The sequence below is a fragment of the Magnolia sinica genome, chromosome 2 (assembly GCF_029962835.1).
Source record: "Magnolia sinica isolate HGM2019 chromosome 2, MsV1, whole genome shotgun sequence".
Taxonomy (NCBI): Eukaryota; Viridiplantae; Streptophyta; class Magnoliopsida; order Magnoliales; family Magnoliaceae; genus Magnolia; species Magnolia sinica.
Genome location: NC_080574.1, coordinates 98,057,162 through 98,080,364, shown reverse-complemented (window position 1 = coordinate 98,080,364; position 23,203 = coordinate 98,057,162). Strand labels below are relative to the sequence as shown.

At 41.8% G+C, this 23,203-nt stretch overlaps 1 long non-coding RNA gene across 3 annotated transcripts; it reads right to left on the bottom strand.

Annotated features, from left to right (window-relative positions):
- Positions 1-1,319: 1,319 nt before the first annotated feature.
- On the bottom strand, positions 1,320-21,963 carry LOC131237293 (uncharacterized). 3 transcript variants are annotated; one of them, XR_009167162.1, is made up of 5 exons: positions 21,819-21,963; positions 21,067-21,264; positions 20,638-20,852; positions 2,229-3,314; positions 1,320-2,131 (listed from the first exon to the last, which is right to left on the bottom strand). It is a non-coding gene; the product is annotated as an uncharacterized LOC131237293 (long non-coding RNA). The 3 variants fall into 3 exon arrangements; XR_009167161.1 differs by having other exon boundaries at positions 20,638-21,264; XR_009167160.1 differs by lacking the exons at positions 20,638-20,852; positions 21,067-21,264; positions 21,819-21,963 and adding an exon at positions 3,411-3,871.
- Between the last annotated feature and the right edge of the window lie 1,240 nt (positions 21,964-23,203).

Below are 23,203 nucleotides of genomic sequence, written 5' to 3'. Positions count from 1 at the left end.
TCTGCCTCCTTCGACTAGTCTAAGTCCTCCTTCGACCAATCGAAGGCACCTACTTGACTAGTCGAAGAATTCCCCACTCGAACTCCAACGACAAAATGCTCTAAATTCCCGTTATCCTTGACCAATCGAAGGAGACACTTAACCAATTGAAGGTTGTCCTCGACCAGTCTAAGGTTACATAGATTTTGCGCAAAGTGCATAAAATTGAGGCGGTTTCTGAATTTTTCCGTCTTGGTGTGAAAGTTGGAGTCCCAAAATTATAAATAGGAGTCTCTAGGTTGTTCTAGGCATCTTCTAGGGTTTGAGGAGTGGAGAAAAAGCATGGAGAAGTCATCACTAAAGAGTATTTCTTCCTTTTCCTTAGTTGTTTTTATGTTTTTCTTAAGAGATTTTAGTTCAATCATGTCTATGGTTAGCTAAACCTCTTAGCTAGGGCTACGAGGTGAAACTGATAGCGTGATGGGATGTTTCGTTTACTTTGATTCATGTTTATGTTGAACCTTTTTTTATTCTAGTTTGATTTTTAAGGAATACTTTCAATTCTTAATGGTTTATTGTGACTCAAATTACAGTAGATCTGTAATTGCTTCGAGTATCTTCTTTTCCTGACTTTGAAATTGTGGGATTGGTAAATCCTATTGTTAGCCAATGTCTCATAGGCATGGTTTCGTGATAGAATCTCTTCCAATTATCACAATTCTTTTCCATTGAGAATTAGTCAAGGAAAGTTCAGATTAATCTTAATTGTATATCTTCCAATTAGATACACTAGTAAAAAATAGGGCAATGCAAACGGCTAAAAACCATTGGCAATGACTTTCCTTGATGGCTAAAAGCCATCGGACTATCCATCGAAAAAGGGGGCATGGGCGTTGCTCACCGACGGATTTAAACCGTCAGCATTTCCAATGGCTAAGGATGACGGCCAAAACCGTTAGCATTTTTGATAGCCAAAAGCAGTCGGCATTTCTCATTAATTGAAAAAAAAAAATGAAAATTATTTGCCTAACTAGCGTACACATCCAAAACTAGATATACCCATTTCTCCAAAGCCCAAAACCAACCAACTTATTTGAGAAGGTATGTCTACACAAGAAAAGGAATAAATCAAAATCAAATATATCATCCAAATTCCAAACATATAAAATTTATATTTCCATAAAACATTAGTTTCAAGGTAAAGATGGAGGCATAACAAGGAAAACACATTTTGGCACGAGAACACTAAAGTTTCTCTCCATTTTACAGACATCAGCTATCTATTCATATATTGGGCAATTCATTATTGGACAACATTGTATGTGAAATCGCCCAAAACAGACAAATCTAATTGAAATTCAGATCATGTTTATGAGAGCAATGCACTTCCAAAAATAAATAACTATACTATCAAAAGACAAGTGACGAAAATGCAATACATTGAAGAATATATCTAGTGTGAATTTGTTTAGCAGATGCCAATGGAGACTAGAGAGAGATCTGTTCACGTTCAAGGTTATTCTACTGGTGTGAAAAAAAGAAGCTTGCAAGAGCATCTGCATTGGCTCTCTTATTCACAACTCAATAAGGTTATCGTTGAATAAGGCATAGTCAACACTAAGCAAGATTTCGTTTCATGCTTATATAATCTTACATTGGCCCAAATTCACAAATTTTGCAAAAAAAATTCAAGCAAAGACTCCAGGAATTATCAATAATGAGGATAATCGATCATCAAAATGCTATATGTTGATTTATTTGTGGCTCCATTAGTTGAGATTGTCATTGCTTATTTAGTTAAGAAATGAAAAAAGAAAAAGAAAAGGCAGAAAAGTTAATCATAGATGTATGGATTTATCAACAGGGAATCTTGTACATGGCAGGACCAATTACATCAACAGACATAGGCCACTTGAATAGATTTATCAGGAGATTCAAGACATTAATCACATATGCATTAGAACCTATTCCTTGGCATTGAAGCAACTTTAAAAGAGCATAGGAAAACAAGATCTTAGAAAGGATTTGCATCGTTTGGTGATATAAATGAAAAAAAAGAGTAGCAGTTATCAGTTACCTCTTTGATACCCAAAGGATATGTTTGATGTTGTGCATGCCCCTTCTCTCACAGTTTGTGGTCTTTGATTATTTTCTGTAAACATCATAAGAAAGAAAGTCCCGCTCGATTAGTGAGTTGTAAAAGCTACAGCCATGCTTGCATTAATCATGAAAATCATTTTCGAGCATACCTCAGATAATGAACCACTTCATCCTTTAGCAAGAAGTGTAATTCACCCTGCAACATTACTTCACAAGTTCAATTTACTTCAGCTTAAGGGGCCACTAAAAGATCCGCATATAGAACAAATAAACAACAGAGAATGTGATGGTTATGTTCATACTCTCCCACACATGTGACCCATGTGTAAGATCTGGCCCATTCATCAGGTGGGCCCTGCAGTATATGTGTAATGACCAAAATAGGCCTGTCAGGTTATCACATGCACGACGTGTATGTAAAAAGTGGATGGTTAAAAAGCACCTGCCACGATTCGATGTAAATGTGTCTCCCAATTGAAGACAAGACTGGCCTTATTTTCTTCCACAACAGACACTGTGGAGAGCACCTGCCACTTGGTGAACAGTTAGGGTATGGCACATGCATGCCACATTCGCACAAGTTGGAGTACGATTAGCACTTAGCAGGGCTTCGAAACAGAGAATAATGATATTGACACGAATCTGCAGAGAAAGAATGACACAGTAGATGCTAGTTTCTCAAAATAATATGCTTTTTTATTACAAATAATGGAAAAGCCAATCTCATTATAGTATAAGACTGGTTTTAATAACAAGTTTGTTACCTTGGAAATGCCATCATATTGTCAAAACCGATCCAAAGCTGCAAAAAGAGTTCAACCCAAGGATGTACGATCCGCACTTCATTTCTAAGTAGATCCGAATTTGTGAATGTTTTTTTGAGAGATTGTAGGATACAACCCATTTCCCTTCAAGATGCCCCAAGAGAGCCATGAATGTGATTATCAGCTTTTCATAAACATACAAGGCTCTATATGGCTTTGATACACCGTGGAGCTTAAGAGGCCTCAAATCTCCCAGGCTGCAAGATCCTAACTTTTGATTAAAGGCCTACAAATAAATAGTTAAGTGTAACCGTTGAAAGAATGGATGAAGATCCTCCAACCTCAAAGATTTTTGAGGCATCCCCCATCCACAACAAGATCCATCAAATTAACATTCTGGATTAAACTAAGGGCTCCACATGCATGAATTCCCGTGCCCTAGGAAATGGTATGTTTCTTGAGGCTCTTATCCTGTAATTTCACAATATTAACATCTTAACTCCCATACTGTCACTAGCCTCCACTTAGAGAAAAGGTCGAGATAGAAAAGAAAATAACAGGATATACCTTGGAATAGTCCATACCACCATAGATGTCTCCAACAAGCATGTCTATTGTTCTATTATCTCCCAGTTAACTAAACTCCAACAACTCATCAAAGCTGGAATAGGTAATCAATGCAAGTATTCTAAGGGACTAAATTTGGGTCCTGTTTGGATGTACCCCAGAATGAGAATTGAATTGAACAAGGCCCAACCAAGTGCATATCTATATAGTGCATCACATTACCATCACATTCTCGATCTGGTAGTGGATGCAAGGTGTCTTTGCCTGCAATTCAGGTATACCCAAACTGGTCCATAAGCTAGATGACAAACAAAAATTCTAGAACCTGAAAAACATCAAAACTACCTCTTGCTCTATGTTAAAAGCCTTCCCAAGCCACTAAATTGAGCATTGGTAAGTTCTCCCAATGGTCACTACTGCACTAAATGCAAATCTAGTAACTCTAAAAACACCCTAAGCTAGGATCACAGAGCTCGTCAAAAAATGGATGGATAAGGGCCTTTAATTACAATTAAGGAAAAGAAATAAAATATAATTAGATTATTGTATGACAAATAAAACAACAGTAATAACAAATATCCATTGACGATAAACAAAATTATGGGATTGACAAGTTCAAATGGAAGAAATCAGTATGAGCACTAAAGATAAAATCAAAATAAAAAAGGTAATATTAAAAAAATATTCACTGCACTACACCGAAGATTTGGGGAGTACTGAAGAAGTCTTGAGACAAGATCTACTTCTAGAGGCATGCGCTTGTGGAATATCTAGAACATTAAAAGAAAAGAACAGAAACTTATTTACTATGAAACTAGTGAAAATGCTGAAAGGTCAACATAGAGTTCAGGGAGCTGACCTTGTTCCATGGATAAGCCTTGATATTTGGGAATTTAAATTTTGTGTAGTTTGGATTCATACATTTGATTTCTTCTTAAGTAGGTGTAGTCAGAACTTGTAGACATAAGCAAAATGAACTTGTAATATGTCACGGCCCATACTCGGTAACCAGATTCACAAGGAACTCGATGGCTGGTTCTAGCCACAACAGCCTCCGTAGTACCCCATTCTCGGCTCCTGAGGTAGATTCCAATCCTGAGATCCTATAAGGAGGATTTCCATAACAATATAATCATTTCCAATACGAGCATACCCAAGATCACAGCAAGTATATCTGAGAATAACAAGGCACTCATCACAAAATCCATTAAGAATTTAAACTTTTACAAGCTTTCATAAGGTCCAAAAGGACATACATAAAATAATAGAAAAAGGAGAGAAAAGTCTGCAACACTGGGGTCCTCAAGTTCAACTCTACTACAAACTCTGTCGTTACGACGCCTTCCTAGGATCTTCTGCTCGCACCAATCATGCATAAGCTTATAAAAGCTTAGAGGGTGGTGAAAGTGTGTGACAATGGTGCACAAAAGAATAGTAGGCGGTACAGGAAGAAGAACATGCTTGATGACAATATCATTAGTTTTACCAAGGCTTATCATGAATACGATGCAATGAGTACTGGACGTCATACAAAGGCAATGCATGAAGGGGCTTATACAGCCGATGCGAATGCGATGTAAAGTAATGCCAGTGCTCATAACCAATCCACATGTCAAGTATGTTTCCAATTATAAGGAAATCATCGGGGTCCGTTACACTGCGGAATGATTGCCGCTCTACAAACCCGCATAGTCAAACGAGCATAAGAGACCTCACTACCCGCCTGTGGATAGACAATCACCAACAAGTCTCAATGGCAGCGGACTCATTTCATGAGCTGGTCAGACTCAGCCTAGTAATGCCCTCCCTCACAAGTGGATAAGGCCACATCCCTACCTAACTGACTACACGATAGTGGGAGTCGTGGCCTAACGGTATAAGGCCCTCGTGTGCTCATAGTTTCCACTCGGTCATGGCGTTGGGGTAAATCCTTGGTACCATGGAAGTTTTAAAAATTTCACCCATGAGAATCCTATGCACCCGGTATGCTCAAGTATCATTTCTGGTGTCCACACATCCAACCATCCACGAATATCCCTGTGGAGGCGAGGCCCTGAAAAGTACAATCGGTATCATCATGAAATGCGATACCTATGCATGAGTCACACATACATATCATGCACTAGCTACAGGCACTCAATGTGCACGAGAGGAGAAACTCCATCCCTCAATGGCCACCATACAATGCAATCAATTCACACAGATGATGCATATGGGTCATAATGATGTAAGTGCGCTACCTGTAGAATATATTCCTCCTTCCCAAGGAGGGATAAGGTATAAATACATATATAGGTACTCTAAGGAGAAGTGAAGTCCTCTAGTGGGGCCCAATACCTTGGGGTGACCCACAAGCTAAAAGAGTCATAAGGTCTTAATGGAGGAAACGGTCCTAACAACGTCCAAGGTGGGCCTTCAACCACCTATAAGGGCCCTATGTGCCTACCTTAGGGCCACCAAGGAGGACATCCAACCTCAACTGGGTCCCAAAAGGTAGCCCGCTATACATTAAAAGTAAGGTCCAAGACCCAAGCAATCCATGGCCTAATGGGCTATACACAAAGCCCAACTCATAGGAAATATGGTGGGCTCTCAAGCAAGGTTTGGGCCCAACCATAAAGGTCATAAACCCACATATTGTGGTGGGCCTCATGGGCAACCTAGTAGTTCAGCCATGTGGGCAATTTCACACTTAATACAAGTGAGTTGGGCCCCACATCTCAGCCCAAGTACACGGTCGATTTGGTAGGCAGCCAAGGGCCTAACTACTTGCATTTTATGGCCCTCAAACTCATCACAATAGGTAGAAGAGTATAGGCCCAAAGGTCAATGGACTAATCTAGAAGATTCCAGTCCAAAAGGTCTAAAGAACTAGCAATTAACCACATATAATGATCCAATAAAAACCCAACTTGGGTGGGCCATAGATGAGCACTAATTATACCCAAAAATACTGAAGGAAAAAAGGCAAGATAACTGATTAAATCATCTTCAAATCTGGTGGGCCATGCTGCCCTAAAACAAACATTTATGGGTAGTAACATTGGGCCCATTGCTGAATTTCCAGCCCACTTGCTTTCTGGGCTTGTTGGAGTCCAGCAAATAGAATTAATTTATAATATATTTATTTCCTGATGGCCTACACACATCACTGTGGCTCCCACCATATGAGAGGGGGATGTACAACACATATTTCAAGTGGGCCATGCCGTCGGAATGCAGGCCCAACAACCCAAGACAGGGACGTCCCAAGGGTGGGACGACCCAAGGCTATGAACGGCCTGGCCTTTACACTAAGGTGGGCCCTTCACATCTCAAGTGGGCCCCACATGGGATGTCCACCTAGGGTGGACCATACACATACATGGGCCCCACAAAAAGGAAGGACGACATGGAGGAAAAACATACATCATGGTGGGCCTGACCAAGGGCGGTCGGCCCATGGTGGGCGTCCACTAGCTGGACATCCATCATGGTCCGCTGGTCTAGCCACTTGGGCCCACAATCATAGCCCCAAGGCCCTCTGGAACATCATAAGATGGGCCCCACAGACATGCATAAGGGCTCTAATGGGCTGAGCCCAATAAATTCCATAATTGCAGAGAAGACAACAAGGTTAGAATAAAAATCTGCTACATACATGTTGCTGTCCAGAATTTGGGCCATCCAAATGGGTAGGTTCGGGGCCTCCAAAATTCCTGAAATTTGGACCTAAGGTCCCTCATCAAGCTTAACATAAGGTGGGACCCAGAAAGATGGCCCACCATCAAAGGAAGTATTTTTAAAATTTAATTTTTATGGGACTATGCTGCTGCACTGCACAGTAGAAATTCCTAGCAGTCTAATATGTTGGCCCACCCTTTTGGATACCCAAATGGGGTCAGTTGGGGCTGAAATTTGGTATGATTGTAGGTGGGACATACAACTACAAGAATAATATATTAAAAAATATCATTCTTCCCACCAAATAACCAGAAATTAAGCCCCAAGGTGGCCCAAAAATCTGTCCAGACAGTTCTGGACATCAACAATAGATTGGAATAAAATAATTATTAATAGTAATTAAAATGGGATTTAATCCTAGAAAATTTTAGAATGACCACCCTAGTGGGCCCCACAAATATCCAAACCAACCTACCATCATAAACACCTTTCCATGTGCCCTAATTAGTTGGATTTTGGGGCCACATGTCATAGGGTGGAATGTCATGGGTGTCCTCCCTTTTTTTTTGGGTGGTTAGATTTTGTTGGTTCACAAGGTGGGCCAGACACCATGATCAGGAAATGAAAATAAAGGAAAGGAGAGAAAGAAGGATAATCCGGCCGTAGGGAAAGGGCTCCGCCACTATTGAGCCCTCCCAAGAACAATCACACCACACATCATACATGGATTTACATTTACAACATGGATCTTGCACATGCATGGCTTATGATCAAAATGTATGGTGGAGAAGCCATCTCCACCATGATTATAAGGTCTAGATGACCCAAACATGATATGATATGAAAGGAATCTACCATGATGGGGCCCATAGAGAAAGGCCACATGCATGGATCATGCATGCATAAGGTGGACCATTAGGCCACAACCATGGGATTGTATGGGATCTCCACCATTAATTGGTGGGTCTCACACTTCCCTCATGAAAGAAAGAAATTATCTAAGCCATGGAAATCATATTTTTACATCTAGAGGAGCACCCACCTCTAAAGATGCCTTCAAATTCTAAGATTTAGGTTCATTGCTTCAAGAGGAAGGTGGTTGAAGGTTGTAGATGGGGTCTTGATGGCTAGATGGTGGAGGAAAGGAGGAAGAAAGGGCTGGAATAGGGAGAGGGAGGTTGGACTTTTTTTGCAAGGGGAGAGAAAATGAGAGAATGAGAGGGAGAGAGAGAGAGAGAGAGAAGGGAGGGGTGTATACCAAAGCACTCATTCCTCTCTTGGCTAGGGAAGAGCAAGGTCATAATGGTCATGTAAGGTGTTGGGAAGAAAAAAAATGATGGTTTTCTTGTTTAGAGGAGGTAATGATGGGTTTTTGGAAGAAATCTCATCATTAGTTGGTAGGCTTTAGGTAAGCTAGTAGCTAGGTAGGGTAGCTTTATGGAAGAAAGTGCACTAGGGTGGGCCCCATGGAGAAACTTGCACACCCTACAAGTGTGGTCCATAATCATGATCAATGGCTCAAAATGATGAGTGCCTACAACTTATGATCTACAACTCGAATGGATGCACAGGACATAGCATTGGAACCGCGACAACGACATGGACAAGAAGGCATAGGTCTCGGGTCGATCCGAGTCAGGTCTACGTGACCGGACTCAAGAATGACCGCAAACACTACCCGAAGGTTGCGGGTCACCGGAATTTAACTGGTAGGGCCGCGAGACCAAAATGAATGAGATGCATACTCACACACTCACATGCACACATGTGAACTCGAGTTAGATCTCACAATCCTCACCTCCAACAAAGAAATTTTGTCCTCGAAATTGATAAAAATGGAACAACAAAAATGCATAAACATCATATATATATATATCATCAATCACAAGAGAAGGCAATATAAGCAATACAAGTAATAAATCATCGAACAAATGTGAATAACGCTCTCTGATCTCGGCCTCTCGTTCCCAAGATGCCTTGGCCTCCAAATGATGACCCCATTGCACCTTCACCAAGGGAATGACCTTGATCCTGAGGACCTACTTCTTCCGATCAAAAATACGAATTGACTGCTCAACGTAGGAAGCATCCTCACGGACCTTGAGTGGATGCCAACAAATCACAGGAATAGTGTCTGACCCACACTTCTACAACATAGAAATATGGAATACGTCATGGATCGTGGACAACTCAAGAGGTAAGGCAAGCTTATAGGCCACAATGCCCATGCACTCGGTAATCTCAAAAGGTCCAATAAATCTTAGGGCGAGCTTGCTCTTCACGCCAAAGCGAACCACACCTTTCATAGGTGAGACCTCAAGATATACTATGTCCCTGACTACGAACTCGATGGGTCAACACCAACGATCACCAAAACTCTTCTGCCGGCTCTGAGCTGTACGCATCCTCTGCCTGATAATATCAATAGCCTCTGACGTCTGCTGCACAAGCTCGGGACCTAAGAGACGACACTCTCCTACTTCGGCCCAACAACTAGGAGATCTATATGGTTTGCCATAAAGTGCCTCAAAAGGAGTCATGCCAATAGTCGCCTGATAGCTGTTGTTGTACGCGAACTCGGCGAGGTGCATATGCTCGTCCCAACTGCTCATAAAGTCGATCACACAAGCTCTGAGCATATCCTCGAGGATCTGGTTAACTCTTTCGGTCTGCCTCCGTCTGCGGATGATAAGAGGTGCTGAGATGCAAAGTGACCCCCAGCACCTGCTGGAAACTCCTCTAAAACTGAGATGTAAATCTGGAGTCTCGGTCTGAAATGATCGAAACTGGGATGTCGTGCTGTCTTACTATCTCCTTAATGAACACCTTTGCAAGCCGGTCCATAGACAAGGAAACAAGCACTGGAATGAAATGAGCTGACTTCGTCAGACGATTGACAATAACCCAGATGATATCGTGACTGCACTAAGTCCTCAGCAAACCTGTGATGAAGTCCATCGATACGTGCTCCCACTTCCACTCTGGAATGCTCAATGGCTGCAAGGGACCAGGGGGTCTCAGGTGATCGGCCTTCACACGGTGGCATGTGTCACACTTGGCCACAAAACTATCAATCTGGCGCTTCATCCCCTGTCAAAAATACTACCTCCTCATATCATAATACATCTTCGTGGAGCCCAGGTGAATAGTAAGTCTCGATCGGTGTGCCTTGGTCATCAAATCACCACGTAACTCTGGCATGTTCGGGACACATAATAGGCCTCTGAAGTGTAATCCACCATCAGAATAAATTTTCCAGTCTGACTGCTCCACGGATGCGTCCTCTGCTCGTTACTCCTGAAGTGACTTGTCTGTCTGTTGAGGCTTGATCACCCTAGACACCAAAGAGGGTTGAATTGACAAGCTCGAAAGCTGAATAATGGAAGACTTTAGACTAAACTCAAAGTCATACTCTGAAACATCCTCGAGCATCTGCCACTCTCGCACCATCATCTGAGCTACCAGGCCTCGTGGCTGATGGCTGAGCGTGTCCGCCACCACATTTGCCTTACTCGGGTGGTACTAAAGATCAAAATGATAGTCCTTAACAGCTCCATCCATCGCCTCTGATGCAGGTTCAACTTGGACTATGAAAATAGGTACTTCAAGCTCTTATGATCCGAGAAGAACTCGAACCTGGCCCCATATAAATAATGCCTTTACACCTTCAGTACAAAGACGACCGCTGTAAGCTCCAAATCGTGGGTGGGGTAGTTCAGCTCATGGACCTTGAGCTGGTGCGAGGCATACACCACTGGCTTCCCGTGCTGCATCAGTACCGCACCCAAGCCAACTCTAGAGGCATCAGTGAAAACAACAAAACCCTCGCTCCCATCTGGAAGAGTGAGAACAGAAGTGGATGTGAGGCAGTCCTTCAACTTCGTAAATGCCTCCTCGCAAGCGTCACTCCAAATGAACTCGACGCCCTTCTGCGTCAACCAGGTCAGCAATGTTACAATATGGGAGAAACCCTCGATAAGCAGTCGATAATATCTGGCTAGACCAAGGAAGCTATGAATCTCAGATGCGTTCGTGGGCTGGCCCCACTATTGCACTGCATTAACCTTCAAGGGGTCCATAGCGACACCCTCCCTCGTCACCACATGACCGAGGAACTTCACCTCCTCCTACCAAAATTCATACTTCTCTAGCTTCGTATACAGCTGGTGGGCACGGAGGGTCTCCAACACAATTTACAAGTGCTCAACATGGTCGTCCTAGGTCCTTAAATATACAAGAATATCATCAATGAATACCACCACGAACTGATTGAGGAACGGCCAGAAGACCTCGTTCATCAGCTGTATGAATACGGTAGGTGCATTGGTCAGTCCGAACGACATGACCAAAAACTCAAAGTGACCATAGCATGTCCGGAAAGCCGTCTTCGAAATGTCCTCCTCTTGGACCCGAATCTGATGGTAACTGGAACGCAAGTCTATCTTAGAAAAATACTGTGCACCCTGCAACTGATCGAACAGATCATCAATATGGGGAAATGGGTATCGATTCTTGATAGTGACTCTATTGAGCTCATGATAGTCCACACAGAGTCGCAACGAGCCATCCTTCTTCTTCACAAACAATACCGGGGCTCCCCAAGGTGAACTGTTGGGATGAATGAAACCTAACTCTCAGAGCTCACCCAACTACTCCTGTAGTTCCCTCAACTCCAACGGTGCCATCCAGTAGGGGGCCTTCGAGATAGGCGCGATACCGAGTACTAGATCAATCCGAAACTCCACCTGCCGACGCGGCGGTAAACCTGGGATCTTCTGAAACACATCCGGGTACTCCCAAACAATTGACAGATACTCAATACACCCTGCCACAGAATCCTTGATGACAGAAGCCAAGAAACTAGATAACGGCTCTCCTCTGGGCTTGCCAACAAACTGGAATACTGGCAAGCCTGGAATGTGAAAAGTAACTATCCTCACGGCACAGTCTAAAATGACACAATACTCCGCAAGCCAGACCATACCCAGAATAACATCAAAGCCTGTCATTGGCATTACAAACAGATTGGAAGGAAGGAACATATCACCTACTAACATCGGGCAAGAAGGACAGCGATGGGTCAACACAACAGACTTCCCCATGGGAGTCAAAATGGCCAAAGCCTCAGATACGGACTCCGACGGAATACCGGTCAATCGACAAAATTGCTCGATTACAAAAGAATGGGAGGCACCAGAATTAAATAAAACATGAGCAATGTAAGTAGAAACAAGAAGAATACCCTCGACAACTCCACCGGTCGATGACTGCGGGTCCTAGCCTGGCGCCCGCTGCACAGAATAAAAGTGGGCCTAAGCTGGTAAGGGGAGAAAATCGAAGGACTGTGGGTCCCGAGTCTATTTCTGTAGGGCTGCAATACACACTCGACCCAGGGACTCAACATATATATATCCCCTCTACTGGTGCTGCTGGTGTTGTCTCTTTTGTTACTGTCTCTACTGGGGAGGTCTACCTGGCTGCCTCTACTGCTGAGGAGGAGCCCTAGCAGCGGCGGCTAGAAGCTGTGCTCGCTGCTACTGCTAAGGAGGATGAGGAGGAAGCAACTGCGGTTGCCTCTGTTACTGTATGGGGAGAGGGCAACCAAGCCTCCAATGGCCGGCCTATCCACAATCGAAGCAAACACCGAAAAATGGGCCAAAAGATAAAGTGGCTAGCGGTGTTGATGATGAAGAAGAAGCTACTGTCTGAGCCGTGGGCTGACGAAACTCTGCTTTGCCCCTCTGTCTTTGCGACGGTGCTGTACGGAGTTGCCGACTGGTGCTCTCCTCTTCCGGTTTCCACTGGAACTCTGCTTTCTTGATCTCTGGGCCATAGCCCAGTCCTCCTCATAAATCAGTGCCTAATGAACGACCTGGCCGAGCGTCTCAAAACAATGCCCTACCACATGGCTACGAAGGGCATGCAGCAAGCCAGTCACAAAACAACAGGCCCTCATCTTCTTATCGCCGATGAGATGGGGAGCAAATTTAGACAAGGCTAAGAAACGAGCCTCATACTGAGATACTGACAAATCTCCCTGAATTAGGGTCTCAAACTCGATCGCCCTCTAGATCTGAACATGCTCGGTGAAGAATTTCTCATTAAAACGGACCACAAATTCCTCTCAGGTCCAAACAAGCTAAGGCCCAACCATCCTGGATATGGATAACCACCAATGATGGGTCTCACCCTGAAGAAGATAGGTCATAAGGGAAACTCTCTGATCTGCAGGTCACTACATAGTGTCAAAAATCCTCTCAATCTTAGTGCGCCATGCCTTGGCTGCAGAAGGGTCAGGTTCACCACTAAACCTCAGGGGATCATACTACCGGAACTCCCTGATGATAGCGCTAGCGCTCGATAGATTTCCCTGATAAAAAACTGGAGAGGCTACAGGCTGACGAGTCTGCAACGCAGTAGCAACAAGCTGCATCAGCTACTGGAAATGCTCAGCTCCTATAGGCACTGTCGGAAAAGTAGGAGTGGCACTCGCCTCCGGCGGAGGTACGGGTGTGGCCGACGGAGCAGGAGCCTCTGCAATCGGAACAATAGGCTGAGGAGGGGGGATCGGTGGGGGAACTGGAGCAACCGGAGGAATATGCACTACAAGAAGAATAGGCTGGATTGGGACCTCAGGAATCAGATCCTCAACAATGGGAGCAGGGTGTGCTTGAGTAGAACGGGTATCTCGGGCGCCTGGCCGACGGGCACCACGACCATAGGTGTCATGTTTAGGCAGTATCATCTACAAAATAATGATGATGCAAGGAATCAGGACAATTATAGGCTTAATACAGAGCGAAAGGAAGGATCTCAGGACACTACTTGTCACATGCTCTTAGCAGACATGTGGTGTTATCCCGAGTTATTCCAGAATTACTTGCTATGCTCTGATACCAACTCCTGTCATGCCCCAGACTCGGTAACCTGATTCACAAGGAACCTGATGGTCGGTTCTAGCCGCAACAACCTCCGTAATACCCCATTCTTGGCTCCTGAGGCAGGTTCTTATCCTAGGATCATACAAGGAGGATTTCTATAACAATATAATCATTTCCAATACGATCATACCCAAGATCACAACAAATATATCTAAGAATAACAAGGCACACATCACAAAATCCACTAAGAATTTGAGCTTTTACAAGCTTTCATAAGGTCCAAAAGGACATACATAAAATAATAAAAAAAAGAGAAAAAACTCTGCAACACTGGGGTCCCCAGGCTTAACACTATAAACTCCGCCGCTACGACGCCTGCCTAGGATCTCCTGCATGCATTAATCGTGCATAAGCTTATAGAAGCTTAAAGGGTGGTGAAAGTGTATGGCAATGGTGCATAGAAGAATAGTAGGAGGCATATTAAGAGGAACATGCTCGATGGCAATATCACTAGCCTTACCAAGGCTTATCATGAATACGATGTAATGAGTACTGGACGCCATACTAAGGCGATGCATGAAGGGGCTTATACAGTTGATGTAAAGTAATGCCAATGCTCATAACCAATCCACATGTCAAGTACGTTTCCAATTATAAGGAAATCACCGGGGTCCATTACACTGTGAAATGACTGCCTCTCTACAGACCCGCACAGTCAAATGAGCGTAAGAGACCTCACTACCCACATGTGGATAGCCAATCACCAACAAGGCTCGACAGCAGTGGACTCATTTCAAGAGTTGGTCAGATTCAGCCTAGTAATACCCTCCCTCACAGGTGGATAAGGCCACTTCCTTACCCAATTGACAACACAACAGTGGGAGTCGCGGCCTAACGATATAAGGCCCTCGTACGCTCATAGTTTCCACTTGGTAACGGCGTTGGGGCAGATCCTTAGTACCATGAAAGTTTTAAAAATTTTACCCATGGGCATCCTATGCACCCGGTATGCTCAAGTATCATTTCTGGTGTCCACACATCCAACCATCCACGAATATCCCTGTGGAGGCGAGGCCCTGAAAAGTAAGGGCAGTATCATCATGAAATGCGATGCCAATGCATGAGTCACACATACATATCATGCACTAGCTACAGGCACTCAATGTGCACGAGGGGAGAAACTTCATCCATCAAAGACCACCATACAATGCAATCAATTCACACAAATAATGCATATGGGTCATAATGATGTAAGTACGCTACCTGTAGAATATATTCCTCCTTCCTAAGGAGGGATAAGGTCTACATATATAGATATGTACTTTAAGGAGAAGTGAAGTCCTCTAGTGGGGCCCAATACTTTGGGGTGACCCACAAGTTAAAAGACTCATAAGGTCTTAATGGAGGAAACGGTCCTAACAAGGTCCAAGGTGGGCCTTCAACCACCTATAAGGGCCCTATGGGCCTACCTCAAGGCCACCAAAGAGGACATCCAACCTCAACTGGGTCCCAAACGGTAGCTCACCATGCATATAAAGTAAAGTCTAAGGCCCAAGCAATCCATGGCCTAATGGGCTATACACAAAGCCCAACTCATAGGCAAAATGGTAGGCCCTCAAGCAAGGTTTGGGCCCAATCATAAAGGTCATAAACCCACATATTCTGGTGGGCCTCATGGGCAACCCAATAGTGCAACCATGTGGGCAATTTCACAATTAATATAAGTGAGTTGGGCCCCACATCTTAGCCCAAGTACAGGGTCAATTTAGTGGGTAGCCAAGGGCCCAACTACTTGCATTTTATGGTCCACAAACCCATCACAATTGGTAGAAGAGTATAGGCCCAAAGGTAAATGGGCCTATCTAAAAGATTCCAGTCCAAAAGGCTTAAGGAACTGCAATCAACCACATACAATGATCCAAAAAAAAAATAATCCCAACTTAGGTGGGCCTCAAATGAGCACTAATTATACCCAAAATTACTGAAGGAAAAAAGGCAAGATAGCTGATTAAATCATCCTCAAATCTAGCGGGCCATGCTGCCCTAAAATAAACATTTATGGGCAGCAACATTGGGCCCGTTGCTGAATTTCCAGCCCACCCGCTTTCAGGGCTTGTTGGAGTCCAGTAAATAGAATTAATTTATAGTATATTTATTTCCTGATGGCCCACACACGTCACTGTGGCTCCCACCAGATGAGAGGGGGATGTACAACACATATTTCAAGTGGGCCATGCCGCCGAAATGCAGGCCCAACAGCCCAAGACAGGGACGTCCCAAGGGTGGGACGGCCTGAGCTTTACACTAAGGTGAGCCCTTCACATCCCAAGTGGGCCCCACAAGGGAAGTCCACCTATGGTGGACCATACACATACATGGGCCCCACAAAAAGGAAGGACGGCATGGAGGAAAAACATACATCATGGTGGGCCTGACTAAGGGTGGCCGGCCCATGGTGGGCATCCACTAGCTGGACGTCCATCATGGTCCGCTGGTCCAGCACTTGGGCCCACAATCATGGCCCCAAGGCCCTCTAGAACACCATAAGATGGACCCCACAGACATGCATAAAGGCTCCAATGGGTTGGGCCGAATAAATTCCATAATTACAAAGATGACAGCAAGGTTAGAATAAAATCTGCTACATACATGTTGCTATCCTGAATTTGGTCCATCCAAATGGGTGGGTTCGGGGCCTCCAAAATTCTTGAAATTTGGACCCAAGGTCCCTCATCAAGCCTACAGCAAGGTGGGACCCAGAACGATAGCCCACCATCAGAGGAAATATTTTTAAATTTTAACTTTTATGGGACTATGTTGCTGGACTGCACAGCAGAAATTCCTAGCAATCCAATATGTTGGCCCACCCTTTTGGATGCCGAAATGGGGTCAGTTGGGCTGAAATTTGGTATGATTGTAGGTGGGACATACACCTACAAGAATCATATATTAAATAGTATTATTCTTCCCACCAAATAACCTGAAATCAGGCCCCATGGTGGCCTAAAAATTTATCCAGACAGTTTTGGACAACAACAGTAGATTGGAATAAAATAATTATTAACAATAATTAAAATAGAATTTAATCCTAGGAAATTTTAGAATGGACCACCCTAGTGGGCCCCATAAATATCCAAACCATCCTACCATCATACACCTTTGCATGTGCCCTAATTAGTTGGATTTTGGGGCCACATGTCATAGGGTGGAATGCCATGGGCGTCCTCCCTTTTTTTTGTATGGCTAGATTTTGTTGGTCCACAAGGTGGGCCACACACCATGATCAAGAAATGAAAATAAAGGAAAGGAGAGAAAGAAGGATAATTTGGCCATAGGGAAAGGGCTCCGCCACCGTTAAGCCCTCCCAAGAACAATCCTACCACACATCATACATGGATTTACATTTACAACATGGATCTTGCACATGCATGACTTATTATCAAAATATATGGTAGAGATGCCATCCCATGATATAATATGAAAGGAAACTACCATGATGGGGCCCATAGAAAAAGGCCCCATGCATGGATCATGCATGTATAAGGTGGGCCATTAGGCCACAACGATGGGATTGTGTAGGATCTCCACCATTGGTTGGTGGGTTCCACACTTCCCTCATGAAAGAAAGAAAATATCTAAGCCATGGAAATCAGATTTTTACATCTAGAGGAACACCCACCTCTAAAGATGCCTTCAAGCTCCAAGATCTAGGTTCATTGCTTTAAGAGGAAGGTGATTGAATGTTGTAGATGGGATCTTGATGGCTAAATGGTGGAGGAAAAGAGGAAGAAAGGGTTAGAATAATGAGAGGGACGTTGGACATTTTTTTTTGCAAGGGGAGAGGAAATGAGAGAATGAGAGGGAGAGAGAGAGAGAAGGGAGGGGTGTATACCAAAGCACTCCTTGCTCTCTTAGCTAGGGAAGAGCAAGGTCATGATGGCCATGTAAGGTGTTGGGAAGAAAAAAAATGATGGTTTTCTTGTTTAGTGGAGGTAATGATGGGTTTTTGGAAAAAATCTCATCATTAGTTGGTAGGCTCTAGGTAGGCTAGTAGCTAGGTAGGGTAGTTTTATGGGAGAAAGTGCACTAGGGTGGGCCCCATGGAAAACTTGCACACCCTACATGTGGGGTCCACATCATGATCAATGGCTCAAAATGATGCGCGCCTACAACTTATGATCTACAACTTAGATGGACGCATGGGACGCGGCATCGGAACCGTGGCGACGATGCGGACAAGATGGCATAGGTCTCGGGTCGATCCGAGTCGGATCTACGTGACTGAACTTAAGGATGACCGCAACACTACCCGAAAAGTAGTGGGTCGTCGGAATTTAACCGGTAGGACCGCAAGACCAAGATGAACGGGATGCATACTCACACACACACACACATGCACACATGTGAACTCGGGTTGGATCTTACATAATATTTCCTAAAGATAGCAACATTCTCATCCAATAGTATTAGTTTTTTCTAGTGCATGGACTTCAAAAACACTTACCTTGATTATCTCTACAAGTTGGTCAACTCCACTCTCTCAAGGGAAGAGAGGCTAGCAAATTTTGCAAGGCTGAAAAAAGAAAAACAAAAATGATGAGCTTTATTTCTGACATTATCTATACCAAGTGCATTGAAGCATTTTTCCAGCGTGCAGCAAACCTGTCTAAGAAGCAATTCAGCTAGGACACAGCGCACAGACCAAATGTCAATTACCGTTGTGTATTCTGTTGCCCCAAATATGAGTTCAGGTGTTCGATAACAACAAGAGAAAATATATGATATATTCGACTCACCTTTGACCCGATATTAACATGGCCCAAGAAGTCATGAATTGCCAGAAAGAGTAAAAAAACAAAGGTTCACTTGAAAAGAAATGAAGAAATACAATGATCATCCAAATGGTGAAAACACATGCATATATTGAACGTAAATTATTTATGCTGGGGATTTATGCTACTTCTGCAATGTGGGAAATTCTTCCCTGATTCCCTACTATTTGCATATTTTCCTTTTTCTGATGCACACTTCATCTTTTCATTTTAAGAGCCACTACTTACAACTTAGTACAGAACCATACAAACACAGATAAAAATCATAAACACAAAGAACCACCCAAATACCAATAAAAGTAATAAAAATTAAAGAACCACACAAATTCAATAAAGGTACATTATAGATTGACTAACAAATAGCAGCAATTGTAGATTGAAAAACAATTCACAATTCAAGCACACAAATTCAAAAAAAAAAAAAGTTTGAATAGAACTTTTGCCTTCTATCTCAGCCTTATAAATATAACATGTTGGTGAGAAATGACAATGAGCTTGAAATGACAATGAGCTTTAACATATAAGCAACAAGATACCATACCAAAACTTTAACAACTATTGCAATGCATTGTCCATATGGACACCATAGATTAACCGGGTCAGTTGAGAATCACACAGTTGGTAGGACAAAACGTATAAAACATAAAAAAAAACCAAAAAAAAAAATGTATCAAACAATAAAATGTGCATGAGTAACATTGTTGTATTCAAGACAAGGTCATCAACATTGTTTCTTAGTGGGGGAGCAAACTATCAAACAACTCATCCCAAATTAAGATTAAGATTGTAATGTCAAAAAAGATGGACATGAAAGTTTATCAGGGAATAAGGGATAAAAGAGAAGATCAAGTCACTTGGCTATTGGAGCTCCCTTGAAATTTCCACTACAAAGTCACTAGGTTCTCATTCCATATTGCAGGGGCCAGTTTTACTGTTCAAATTCCAAGGGAACCTTTTGAACTATGGGTCTTCCAGTGACATGCCACGGTTAGTCCAAATCCAGCTTGTTTGTTTTTTGGGCCTGAAAATTAGTTCAAATCCAGACACTGGCAGCATGAGGTCCACTAGGCCTTAATAGAATTGTTCTAAAACTAGGGTCAGGCCTTTCATTGCTCAGATCTGAAAATCAGGCAAGGTCCAGCCTAAGCCAACCCATAGAGGTTTATGCTGTAGGCCAAATGGGCTAGTTTTTTCTAGTGACAACGCTATAACAATAACGAACCCAAGTTCCGTTTGCCATCAGTCCAACCAGTATGTGGCTTTAATTCTTAGTTGTAGACTTAATTCACACTATCTGTAAATCTAATTTACCAAGTACTCATGGTCATTTTCAATCTTATAGAAAGTCTAATGTTTTAAGTCTTCTCAAATTTTCATCCCATCCCACTAATTCAATTCCATGCAATCTTTATAAAAAACAAATCTGGCAAATTTTCGCAGCAAATAGTGAATCAACTCAGTTTATTAGGAGTGTACAGGGTTATTCAACAAGCTCAGAAAATATGGTATGCCTGGAAAGAAGTACTAGAGAACATCATCATCATCTAAGCCTTATCCCAACTAACAGGGGTCTGCTACATGATTCTTTTTCTGCCATTCCACTTTATCAAGGATCGAAACAAGCTTTTTTTCTTTTTTTATTAAAAAAAAATTAACATTAAATTTTTATTAAAAACTCATGAGAAGCAAGAAAAAATTACAAAGAAAACAAAACAGAATTAGCCCAACCCAACATGTAGAAATTGATCTTATGAACACAATCCAATACTGTTACCTTCATATTGTTAAAACAACAATCATTTTGAGCTCTCCAAATTGCCCAAAATATATATCCATCAAATCAATTCCTACCTCTTGAATCAAGAATGCCTCGTCATCAATTTGTGTGTCTTCTTTGTCATCATCAGGATTTGCGGGAATGTAGCCTTGCTTGAACCACTCATTCTCTTTAATTTCAGTTATACTATCCGTGTTTTTGTATTGGGATCGAGAATCCTCCAAATTATGTTTCGAGCATCAGTAGAGATTGGGGGCGAAGTGGGAATACAGGGATGTCCCTTGTTGATCTAAAACAGTCAAAGAGAATTACAATGAAAAGAAAGAAAGGAAAAAAAAAAAGGCAAGCAGGTAATGAGACACTCAAATGCTACCAAAACGAAAAAGAAAAACCTGCCAAATTCAATTTTCATGCTTTGGAATTTCACGAGAAAAACTTGGTGGTTCATAACTGGTTGGTTCTCTGTGATGGCTACTAATCTCTAAACTTGAACTGTGTTATACCAGGCCATTTATTGGTCGACTGCAAATAGCAGGATCTTTGGAGGAGGACATGCCAACTGACATGCAGTCTTTAGCTTAATGAATGCCATTCTTTTAGTGTTTTCTACAGATCCTCTGATGCAATTGACATGCATGGAGAGGTGGTAGAGTTGCCTGATTTCCTAAGGAAGGTGGCCTATGTCTCAGTTGGAATTGTGCCTGACAAAAAAGGCCGTGTAAATACCCATGTGAAGGAGGAAGACTGGCAGCTTTAGAAGATGGACATGGTGCCGAGAAGACAAACATCAGTAATTTCTTTTAGAAAAAATAGAAATTCCTCGAGCAATGACAAAATTAGGTGAAAAGAATCAACTAAAATGACATGTAGAATGAACTTCAACAAGAAATCATATCTAGAATTGAAAGGGAGCAAAAAAGACTTAATAAAAGTAGAATAGTAGTTCGTGTAAAATTCAGTGAAAAGGCAATCTATGGAAAAAATAAAAAATAAAAAATGCTATAATCATGTAAAATCCTTGAAAGCAACAAATCCCCAAACTAAATGCTAGCCTTGGTTATTACTTATCCTCAACCCTCAAAAGCCCTGACAACTTCAGCTTCTACCTCTATTGAAAACAAAAAGAAAGAACCCCAAATAAATCAAGCTTTCTATCTCATTGTAGTTTTTCCAAAATAAAACCAAATCCTGTTAAAAATCTTTCCATAAATTATTTTTTTTTTAAAAAGGCACCCTTTTCCATTTCCATGAAAACCTGGATCTGTGGGCCTGTCTAACTTCAGCATGACATCATCAGTAAGCCCCAAAATTCCTATGATTTTTCCTCTTTCTAAGACTTATATGGTTATTAATTCATGGTCCCGTCATTTATTAAGCTCCAAAACAAGCAGTTTCAAAGAATTCCCTACATCGTAGATAAAACCCACCACTTCAAGCTCTAGAGATCAGAAATTAACACCAAGCAGCTCAGAGCTGAAGGCATAAAAATAAAAATAAAAATTAAAAAAATTTAAATAAAAAATCAAGAGTTTTAAAGAAACTCAAATGTAAGATACTAAAATTCAGGACTAGGGCCTCCAAAATCAAATTCTACCTCATTTTCAGCTCCCAATGAAGTAGTTTTCAAGAAATCATATAGATAACATGATAATATATGCTACTCACCAAAAGGACATGAGAGCCCTTTATTTCCAGACCATCAACAAGGGAGAAATCAATGAATTAGACAGAGAAATACTTTCCAATATGTTGTAGTTACAGATACCGCAACAAACCAATTTCAGATATATTTGAGACTCTAGATGGAAGCAAATGTTGAATTATAGACCATTTTCACTTCCCGAAGAAGCAATTAAAAAAATAATAATCTAATTTTACGATGAAAGTTCCTCAAATTCAGTGAGGCAAAGATGCCGTAGTTTGGATGTATCAATCTTAGAGCTCTTGAAAATGGAGTCAAACTCTACATCATTTTCAGCTCCAAACGAAGTTATTTCAAGAAATTTGTAACATCACCAAAAATCTCTCTGATTCCTGCAGATTCCATCCTGAAGCTAATAATTCAAGCACTCTTTTAAAAGAACACAAATTCTTCACCATTTAAACCATTAGGAACAATTCAAAAGAATTTTTAACATCACATATGTAAATCATAGTGACAAATCTCATTCTCACCTATTTATTGGTTAGGAATTTCTCAAGAGATTTTTAGATTTTGAAGTGTTTATTAGTGTATTTATTGGGAAAATCTCACTTAAAACATAAAATTTTAAAATATTTATGATAAATTAACATATCATTTTATTTATATGTATGTAATGATTATTTGAAAAAATAAATTCAAATAATTTCATTTAATATCATAATAAATTCGTTATAAAATAACAAATAATTAAAAACTGCCGAGATTTTGGAATCTCATGATAATGACATGATAGTATTTTTTTTATTTCATATTTCACAAAAAATTGCAAGATTTTAAAAAACTCGGCAATATTTGTCAGAGAGATGGGAATCTATTAGATTCCTGGTAAGAACATAAAGGTAAAATCTACCCTTTTCTAGAGCTAATCAATTCAGGAGCTCTCTTGATGGAAAATGTTGAATTCTGCACTATTTTCCACTCCAGAATAATCAATT